The sequence below is a fragment of the Rhinoderma darwinii genome, chromosome 13, assembly GCF_050947455.1.
Source record: "Rhinoderma darwinii isolate aRhiDar2 chromosome 13, aRhiDar2.hap1, whole genome shotgun sequence".
In the NCBI taxonomy this organism is placed as follows: domain Eukaryota; kingdom Metazoa; phylum Chordata; class Amphibia; order Anura; family Rhinodermatidae; genus Rhinoderma; species Rhinoderma darwinii.
Genome location: NC_134699.1, coordinates 7531534 through 7542365, shown reverse-complemented (window position 1 = coordinate 7542365; position 10832 = coordinate 7531534). Strand labels below are relative to the sequence as shown.

General features: G+C 43.3%; 1 pseudogene; it reads left to right on the top strand.

The window, feature by feature from the left end:
• Positions 1-4702: 4702 nt before the first annotated feature.
• On the top strand, positions 4703-6118 carry LOC142666166 (ammonium transporter Rh type A pseudogene; annotated as a pseudogene).
• Positions 6119-10832: the final 4714 nt, after the last annotated feature.

Sequence of the window (10832 nt, the reverse complement as noted above, 5' to 3'; positions counted from 1 at the left end):
CTGCTTAAATAATACTGCCATACAGTGCTTAAATAATACTGCCATACAGTGCTTAAATAATACCGCCATACACTGCTTAAATAATACTGCCATACAGTGCTTAAATAATACTGCCATACAGTGCTTAAATAATACCGCCATACAGTGCTTAAATAATGCTGCCATACAGTGCTCAAATAATACCACCATACAGTGCTCAAATAATACCACCATACAGTGCTCAAATAATACCACCATACAGTGCTCAAATAATACCACCATACAGTGCTCAAATAATACCACCATACTGTGCTCAAATAATATCACCATACAGTGCTCAAATACCACCATACAGAGTGCAAATTATACCATCATACAGTGCTCTAATAATACCAACATACAGTGCTCAAATAATACCACCATACAGAGTGCAAATTATACCACCATACAGTGACCAAATAATACCACCATACAGAGTGCAAATAATACCACCATACAGTGCTCAAATAATACCACCATACAGTGCTCAAATAATACCACCATACAGTGCTCAAATAATACCATCATACTGTGCTCACACAACACCATCATACAGTGCTCAAATAATACCAACATACAGTTCTCAAATAATACCAACATACAGAGCTCAAATAATATCACCATACAGTGCTCAAAGAATACCACCATACAGTGCTCAAATAATACCAACATACAGTGCTCAAATAATACCAACATACAGTGCTCAAATAATACCACCATACAGTGCTCAAATAATACCAACATACAGTGCTCAAATAGTACCAACATAGAGTACCCAAATAATACCAACATACAGTGCTCAAATAATACCAACATACAGTGCTCAAATAGTACCATCATAGAGTACCCAAATAATACCACCATACAGTGCTCAAATAATACCACCATACAGTTCTCAAATAATACCAACATACAGTGCTCAAATAGTACCAACATAGAGTACCCAAATAATACCACCATACAGTGCTCAAATAATACCACCATACAGTGCTCAAATAATACCACCATACAGTGCTCAAATAATACCACCATACAGTGCTCAAATAATACCACCATACAGTGCTCAAATAATACCAACATACAGTGCTCAAATAATACCACCATACAGTGCTCAAATAGTACCAACATAGAGTACCCAAATAATACCAACATACAGTGCTCAAATAATACCACCATACAGTGCTCAAATAATACCAACATACAGTGCTCAAATAATACCAACATACAGTGCTCAAATAATACCACCATACAGTGCTCAAATAGTACCATCATAGAGTAACCAAATAATACCACCATACAGTACTCAAATAATACCAACATACAGTGCTCACATAATACTGCCATACAGTGCCCAATTACCACCATGTAATGCTCAAATAATACCAACGTACATTGCTCAAATAATACCATCATACAGTGCAGAAACAATACCGCCATACAGTGCTAAAATAATAACAAACAGTGCTCAAATGACACCACCATACAGTGCTCAAATGGAACCATCCTAGAATACCCAAATAATACTGCCATACTGTGCTCAAATAATACCAACAAACAGTGCTCAAATAATACCAACATACGGTTCAGAAATAATACTATCATACAGGGATCAAATTATACCAGTGTACAGCACATAAATAGAATTGCCATGCAGTTCATAAATCATATTTCTATGCCACAGGAATATAATACTGTTCTATGCTGCTCATATTAGACCACACTTTAGTGCTGAAATTCTATCCTCAATGCCCAAATAATACCACCATACAGTGCATCAATAGTAATGACTTGCTGCGCAGAAAACAAGCCACCATTATGAAAGGGGTTGTCTCAGGATGACAACCCCTGTGTATATGCCCTATTAGGCTAGGGGTGTTAGGACTCCATTATGAAAGGGGCTGTCTGTGAGGGATCAACCCCCTTAAAGGGGTATTCTAATCTCGGACATTTATGCCATAAATGTCTTATTGATGTGGATCCTGCACTTATCTCTAGAACGAGACCCCTGACCCGGTCCTACCTTGTCCCGCTGTCGCTCCTCTTGGGCCACTGAGTTACGAGGTCATTTGGGAGCACAGAAACAGCCGAGCTGGCTATGCCCCATTCTAGAGATAGGTGCGGGTCCCAGAGTTGGGACCCGCATTTCTCAGACATTTTTGGCATATCCTGTGGATATGCCATAAATGTCCAAGATGGGAAAACGCTTTTAAGCATTATGTTTAAGCTATAATATAAAATGTTATAACCTAGCATATACACAAACCTACATACATGCCAAATATACATACACAAACACATCATCCTTCTATATATGCACACTGGCCTCCCAACAGCCCCGGATTTAGCAGGACAGTCCTGGATCCCAAGAGCACTGTCCCGGGGCGACCTAGCGGCGTGTCCCGGTTTCAACTGTACCAGCATCCGAGGTATGGATAGCCAATTCAATACAATGGTGGAGCGGGGAGCCGTCAACTCCCTGCTCCACCATTCACTATGTGACACCTGACGTGAGCGGCTTGGAGCAGGTGGGCGGGATGCGGTAATGACAAAAATGTGCCCCTATGCATTGTCCCTGGTTCTGAGGGTTCAACCCAGTCTACCAGCTCATTACTGTGTGTCCCAAAATGGCCACTATTATTTCGGAGGTCGGTTTAAAAAAATGACATAATCCATCTGTTGAATGTTGCAGTGGTAGACATTGTCTTCTCCAGGGGTCTCCGTTATTGTACTTGACATTGTTTGCTTCATCTGGCATGTTGCCTTTAAGAGCCGGTCCCTGAGGGCTAAGAAGGACCAACAACCGGCCTTGTCCTCCCCTCCAGGTGCAGCCTCTCGGCCTAACAGGTGCCTGGTGCAGCATGTTATTTACCTTCCTGTTGACGAAGTGCACAATAGAGAGGGGGAGAAGGGTAAAATGAATTCCCATCCCCCACATCCTGCCCCTTTGCTGTGCAGTGCTCCCAGAGGGCACCTGTTCTTACATTGAGGTCATTCTTGGGGCTGACCCAACTACTTATATCCGACTTTGTATGACCTTGGTCCCTGCTCAGAGCACAATAAGTATACAATAAGGAAAACAAATCTTACTAATTCTACATCTTCATAGGATAGCCGTATTCTTGAGAACAGTCGGCGGCGACTTCATTGACCAATTAGGGTGATAGTGCCGAAACAGTCCTTAATCATTTGCATCAGCTTTAATTTTATGTATATGTAAATCATGACTAAATCAAAATTTTACAATAATAAAAAAACGTCCACATACGTCAACAGAAATATTTCCAAAAATTTTGGTAATATTTTTGCTTTTAGAATATCCATATTAGAGCATCTATTGGGAATGAGACAAGATATTTGAAGATTCTGGATAAAATAGATTGGATTGGAGGGAATTCTCATTGATTTTTGGAAAATTTGGGTAGAATTTTGGTAAATTCAGAAAAATTGCTTAAATGTAAACGCAAAATTTCTATATTTTGTTTTGCCAATGTCGTACAGTTAGCAACTGTTCAGCGAATGAAAAATACTGGATCTAGTGTTGCGTTGCTGGTTGTTTAGAGCAACTGGGTCGTTTAGTGCAGCAGCTGTAAAGTGGGACAGGCTATCTGCACACTTGTTAGATACTGCTCCCCCTGGTGGCAGGTAAAGTAACAATCCACACTATAAATAGAGATATAGAACACAAACAAGTAGGTGCAAACACGGGATTTGATCATAATGGGGTTTATGGCTATTATGGGCCGTTGAGGGCTCCAGATTGCCGTAGGAAAACAATGTCTCACAAGGTGCGGTCATAAAGCCCAAACGTTCAAAGAAAAGAGGGGCAGCACTCACTACAAGAAGCAGGAAAACAGGTCATTCTACATTCTGTGAGAACAGATAATGAAACCCTAAGGGCTGATAAACCTGTTTTATTCGCCCGTATCGATGAAGAATTTCTTAAAGGCGCACTCCAGCCGTCACACAATGTTACCTTGATGCCTCGCTCTATGATATTAATAATGATCTAACTTAAAAATTTCAGCATGGAAATGTATAAACCCCTTATTTATTATGGTTTCCTATTCTGGGCGGAGCTTAGTTGTCACATGACGGCGAGCTCCATGTCCATGACTACTCGTTTCCATGATGACTCCTCTAAGCAGCAGAGCAGAATCCATTGATACGGCAATCTACAAATTATAGGCTATGACGAGCACAGCCACGTGTTGTTACAATGTAGAAACCATACTGTAACCAGTAACCTAAAGCCTTTGCAAGGTGACCAAGACCCTTTAGGTGATGGATGTTTTTGTTTGTTTTTTTCCATTTTGGACTGGAGTTTCCCTTTAAGTGCTATGATACAGTATCTGATCGAGAATTCCGTGAGCTGCTTTTGTTTTCTTGCGTGTGTTCGCGTGAAGCAATACTTGGATAGAGCCCCGGGCTCCGCTGCTCAGCGGTGCATTCAACGCCAAGGTTGGGATGTAAATACAGCCTGTAACATGCTAATAAAAGGTAATATTTAAGCAATGTATATTACTACTGCACAAAGGTCACCGCACTCAAAATCGCAACCCGGTGATTGGACGGAACAAGCAACCAGTAGGCGAGAAGAAGCTTCAGGCTGTTGTTATGCACAAGAATTAAACCTTCAACAAGTTGCTGATGAAAGAGGAGCACGTCAAGATCTGTTGTATGCATAATGTCCATTGTCTTCCCACCAAGTCTACGATGCCAGCTGCCCGTCCTCCTTCTCCTCGTCCAAGGGACCTTCATAGTAGTCTTCATCTTGTTCTTCAGCTTTGAAGACCCTTCCAGAAGTTTCAATACCTCCAACGTGACCATCACAGAAGAAGACGACCTGGACACCATCTTCCCACTCTTTAAGGATGTCCACGTCATGTTGTTCGGCGGGCTAGGTCTCATGCTGTCCTTCCTGAAACTTTACGGCTTTGGTGGGATCGCCATTAACTTTTTGATAGCCAATTTTGCCATTCAGTGGTCCATGGTTGTTCAAGGCTTCTTCTACCATTTTAGACACGGGACCATCTTCCTAAGGTTGAATAACGTTCTTGAGGCAGAGTTTGCAGCCGTCACGGCTCTTATCTCAGCTGGGGCTGTTTTGGGAAGGACCAGTCCCATTCAGTTGCTTCTCCTTTCAGCCATGGAAATCCCACTCTTTGTGGTCAACGACTGGCTGGTCAACAAATATTTCCACGTTATTGATATAGGAGGTACGGTGGCCATCCATATCTTCTCATGTTATTTTGGCTTGGGAGTATCCCAAATCCTATACCAACCATCCTTACGAAGAAGACACGTAAAAGAGGCCACAACCTCAAACTCTGATCTATTGTCTCTCCTGGGGACAATCTTTCTCTGGATCTTCTGGCCAAGTTTCAATTCCGTCGTGGCCAAGACCCGAGAAGCTCAACATCGGGCCATTGTGAATACTTTCCTGGCATTAAGTTCAGGGACAATCACTACATTTGCTGTATCCAGCCTGATAGACAAACGGGGCCGGATAAACCTGGCACATCTTCAAAATGCCTCCTTGGCTGGAGGAGTGGCTATTGGGATTTCGGCAGACCTAATTAGCCCGGGAGGGGCATTTAGCATTGGGTGCTTAGCCTCTCTGGCCTGCACCCTTGGCTTTCAATACGTAAGTCCTTTCTTGGCTAAGAAGATCAAGGTGCAAGACCAATGTGGAATCCATAACCTGCACGGCCTGCCGGGCATCATTGGCACTGTCGGAAGCATTGTGGTCATATTGCTTGGACCTGTTGAGACTTATGGCTTAAGTTTACATGAAAACTTCTACAATAATGGTGTGGAGGGTCAAAAGACTATTTTGGGGGTTCTCGAAAACGGTGAGACGTGGACGGCACAGAGTCAGGCTCTGCAGCAGGCTGCAGCCCTCGGAGTAACTTTTGGGGTGTCACTGTTTGGCGGTTATATAACGGGATTATTGATGAGGGCTCCTTGTTTTGTTCATCCCTCTCAGAATGACTTTTTTGATGACCAGTTATATTTCCAACTTCCTGAAGAGACGGAAAACAAATGGATTTCCAATGACAAACTCCAGAAGCATTTGTTGATACCATTAAAGCACATTTAATAGCCCCATTATATCTAGAACCTTACTAATTAGATCTAGAACCTTACTACTGGGTCCTGGACTAATTCAACATCACCTTATAGACCATAAATGTGAACCCCAACTTCTCGTTATTGAATTATAGGTGCATCCTTAATCCGAGCTTCCGACTACAGGAAGCTCAGATCTATGCTGCTGATTTCAGTGGATGCTGTGCTTGCAATTCTGGCATAGAAAAACCATTTTCAGGGCCGGCCTGAAGGGGGCGCCACAGATGACCTGGCATCCGAGGCTTGTGAGCACTACATATTGTATAGCAGTATTATTTAGACATTGCATTGCACTTTTATTAGATTAGTTTGTATGTGGGAATTATTTGAGCACTGTATGGCGGTATTTACATTGTGCGGCACTTCTTTTATCTAAGCATTATAGGGTGGTGGCAGGCAGTACTGTATAGCATTAGTATATAGGCAACCTATGGCACTGTTTCTGGGCATCGTACTATATGGCGCTTCTCCTTAGGCGCTGTATGGTATGATTATTTATATACTGTATGATCATATACCAGATGGAGGTGAGCGCCGCATAGCCCGATCCTGATTGTTTTTCCTCTGCATAAATGAACTAAAGATGACCGCGATCCCTCCATGCCAGGGCTACACCGAAAGTTTTTGTAGCGCTATTGGTTGATTTTTTTTAACTCTCACAGCTGCAGCCCAACTGAATACATTGAGTCGTATACAATCTTGTGGACTGCAGCTGTCACTCGAGTTAAAAACAATCTTAGTCTAGGTGTAGCCCTGGCCTAATGCTGCAGGCACCAGCTCTGCATATAGCAGCCTAGATCTCAGCTCCCGAAACTCTGCAGGATTGTACCAGAATCTTTGTAATGTATCTTCATTACCCATATCTGTTATTTTACTTTTTTCTTTTTATTCTTTAACATGTTGAAAAATCTCCTGTTGTTACCTGGAAACAGTCAGCCAGCTGCTGTTGATTGTATGCATCAGCGGCAGTTAGCCTGCTTGTTGATGGTTTCCATGCAGCAACACGTTTTGTTTCTACACTGCGTAATACAGAAGCCGGTCAAATTTGCTGACCATAGAGCAAACGCCGGGCTAAAATGGAGAAACGGTAGCAGGTGTGTGTGTATATATATATATATATATATATATACACTACTATAATATATATATAATATACAAGTGTATAATGTATGTGTATTATATGACGTTGTTCATTAGGACACCAGCATATTCCGCAGCGATGTACAGTGTGAGCCCTATTATGGATTACAGTATCATTTCCCTATCACACATCATATAAGGTCCCTACTATAGGAAGCCATAGATTATGTTCCGGATATATTATATTATAATCGGATTTCTCTACATTTAAGAACAGACCGTGCTCGTAGAGTTACCCTGGCATATTTTCCCTTACATAGCCCCCCATTATACCTGGCGGTGCCCATTAAATAATACTGATTCTTAGCCTGAAACCCTAACCCTACTGGTGCCCTTGATTTATGCCAGGAGTGGTTAACATAGTAAACTGACCGCACCATCGTGCCCGCACCATGTCGCCACCGGGCTGGGTTCATTCCATTATTTGGGAATTTTCTAGGAAAATAGACAAGTAATGTTGCACAGTGCAGCCCGAAGGGTCAGTTCACACAACCTATTTTCTGCCATTTTTCGGGCCACAAACGCCCAGCAAAACAGCTCAAAGTACGGGGGCTGAACGCCGCCAAACATCTGCCCATTGATTTCAATGGGAAAAAGTGTTTTGATCTGACGGGGCATTTTTTCCCGCGGGCGTTTGTAAAAACAGCGTGTAAAAAAACGCCCCGTAAAGCAAAGTGCATGTCGTGTGAACATAGCCTAACAGTGGCAGCCAGTGCCTCTATACCCCACAGCCATATATAGTGTCCCCATAACAGTGCAAACCACAGGGACAGTCAGTGTCCCCCATAACGATCCACGCTGCCACTAACAGTGGCAGCCAGGGTACAACTATACCCCACCCACAGCAATCCAGTGCCCCCATAACTATTAATAAGTGATATGTTGGCGCTATATAAAGATTGTTCTTATTATTAATAACCCTGTTCCTCTGTAACATGGGACAGCCACAGTGTCCCTATAATCCAGAGCTGTCCTATCCACAATGCCCCCATATGTCAGTGTCCCTATAACAGGGACAGCCACCGTGTCCCCAAAACCATCCACAATGCTCTCACAAAAGTGGCAAATAGAGTACAACTATAACCCACAGCGATCCACAGTGCCCCCATAAGTGGTAATGTCCCCATAACGGTTACACTGTCCCTATATTGATCCATAGTACCCCCATAACTGCACCTAGCCTCAGTGCCTGGCTACGTGGGAGACTTCCATGCCCTCATGGGAGGTGTCCCCTTATTTTGGGGGGTTTTGTTATACTGGACTAGTACTGTATGCAGTAAATATATAGAACACGGTGACTGTAATGTAATCTTCTGTCATGTAATACAATATAATAGACTCTTTATTATATTTTATCAGCAGTCCGATGAGAATTCTCCAGGGATGATGGGGATGTAGTTATTACGAAACATTTCCACAGTTATGAGAAATTTCCATGTATTTGATCTCAAACACAATACCTTGTATATAACTGGACGACCCGCCTGGAAAAGTCTGGCCCTGAGCCGCTCAGATGTGGGAACGCTACCCAGAACAATAGAGGGATCACCCAGCTTTCCACAGACCCTGAATGGCACCTGGTACATCGTGAAGATCAAGATATAGGCCATTCAGGGTCTGGGGAAAGCTGGGTGGGCAGCGTAACGGATGCGATCGTCGCTGTTTTTTTCCACGCTGCTCTCCAGTTACACATTAACTTGCGCCGCTGCCGGTTATCTAAACATTTCTACAACTTTATGATGCCGGAGATAACGCTGCTATTGCTTTAACACAAACAGATGACAGAGAAAGTATCTAAGTGTCAGTCCAGCGTGAGGTCACGTCAGCCGAGCCCGGGTAGCGCCAGTGCTTGCGTCCCACTGGGTGCACACGTGGCGGTAGCAGCGCGGCATTGCGTCTTTTTTCTTAAAGAAACAGTGCTAGGAAATGTTCCTAATCCAGTATCAGTCTGTTCTTAATACATTTCCTGCCCTTTGGATTTACTTCTGGTTTTGACTAAAGAAAAAAAAAACTGCATCAAAAACTGCGTGTGTGAACCTGGCCTTATATGGCTTTTATGTGAAAAACCACAATTGTTTCTTTCTTGGTTTTATTGGTTTCTGGAAAAGATGAGTAATGACACCATTGCAGCTTTTTTAGCATCCTGAGAAGCTAATGTGCGAGACTTGTCACCCAACTTACCTGGAAACAGATATAACTAAGAAATGGCAGAATTTAATATTAAAAAAAAAAAAAAAGGGTTTATAATTATGGATAATTGATTACTAACTGAAGTCCCTCAGCTTGGCTAGCGTCCTGAACGGTAAGTCTGCCTAGATATGGAGTACTTGACGCTCAGGACCCCAGGAAAGCTGGGTGACAACCCCTGTGGAAATAGTAATGACATCTGATCTTATCCCTATAATGATTGCACCACCCTCCGGTCAACCCTAAGCCATTCCAAACCACCCAGCTTTTCCTTGTCCGAGACTCCCGGCCGTCTCCATCACTGACCCCCCCCCCCCGGCAACTATTTATAGACCCGTTATTTTTCCGCTTGTTTTTCTCAAATTTCAGGCAGGTTTATGACCTCACCCCCTCCTCTCTACATTTCCTCCTTCCTTCCCCCCTCCTGCATCATATCTTCCACATTTGCTCACTGACAACCAATAGTTTTATCTCCCATAAAAATCCCAGGGGGGAGCGAAAAAAACCACGTGCGCTCCCGATACCGTATGACTTCTACCCCCGAGGAGTGATCATAGCGCCAACTACAGGCGGCATCAGGGACTACATTTAAGACAGGGAAGATTTGCAGCAGATTTGATATTTTTCACTTTGGTAACAGTGCTGGGTTATGGGGCAAAAGTGTTTTAGTACCGGAGAGATGGTTATTTATAGCACTGGGGTAGCAATAGCGGCTGCAGTGGGGGCCTATACTTTTCTAATGGTGGGGCCCCCACTCTGCAACATTCTGGTGGGAGGTGCAATGAGATATAGGATAATGGTGATTGCACTATGATGTAAATGTAGCAGAGTGGAGTATGTAATTTGGCACAATACACCATCATGTGGCATCTGCGGCTTTACATAGGACTGCAAATTGTATGGTAGGTCTATCACATGGCTGCAGAGCAACCCCTTCCCATGAACCCGATTACTGCACTGGCATCAGAGCGGGCGATACCCCGCTAAGGACCCCATTCTTGACCGGAGCAGAGTAAAACGGCCACATTACAGGGCTAAGCTCAATGGGCACCAAATGTATCAGCTATAGCAGAGCCAAGTTTGTACTTTGGCACCTTTTACATAGGACTGCAGGTAAACCTACTAATCTGGTGGTTCTCTACATTAAAGCCTCTGTTACGAGGTTCAGTCTGGGGGAAGGCTTGCTCCCAATATACAAATAAGTGTCCTATAGCCACAGAAGATGCAATGTATATGTATATATTGCATCGTATGTGGATATAGGACACAAGAAAACGGGGTCTGGTCGCAGATGTTTTTCCCGCGATGAGTAATCCTGTCCCTCTCTGGACTGAAGGGGTTAACACGCCACATGACAG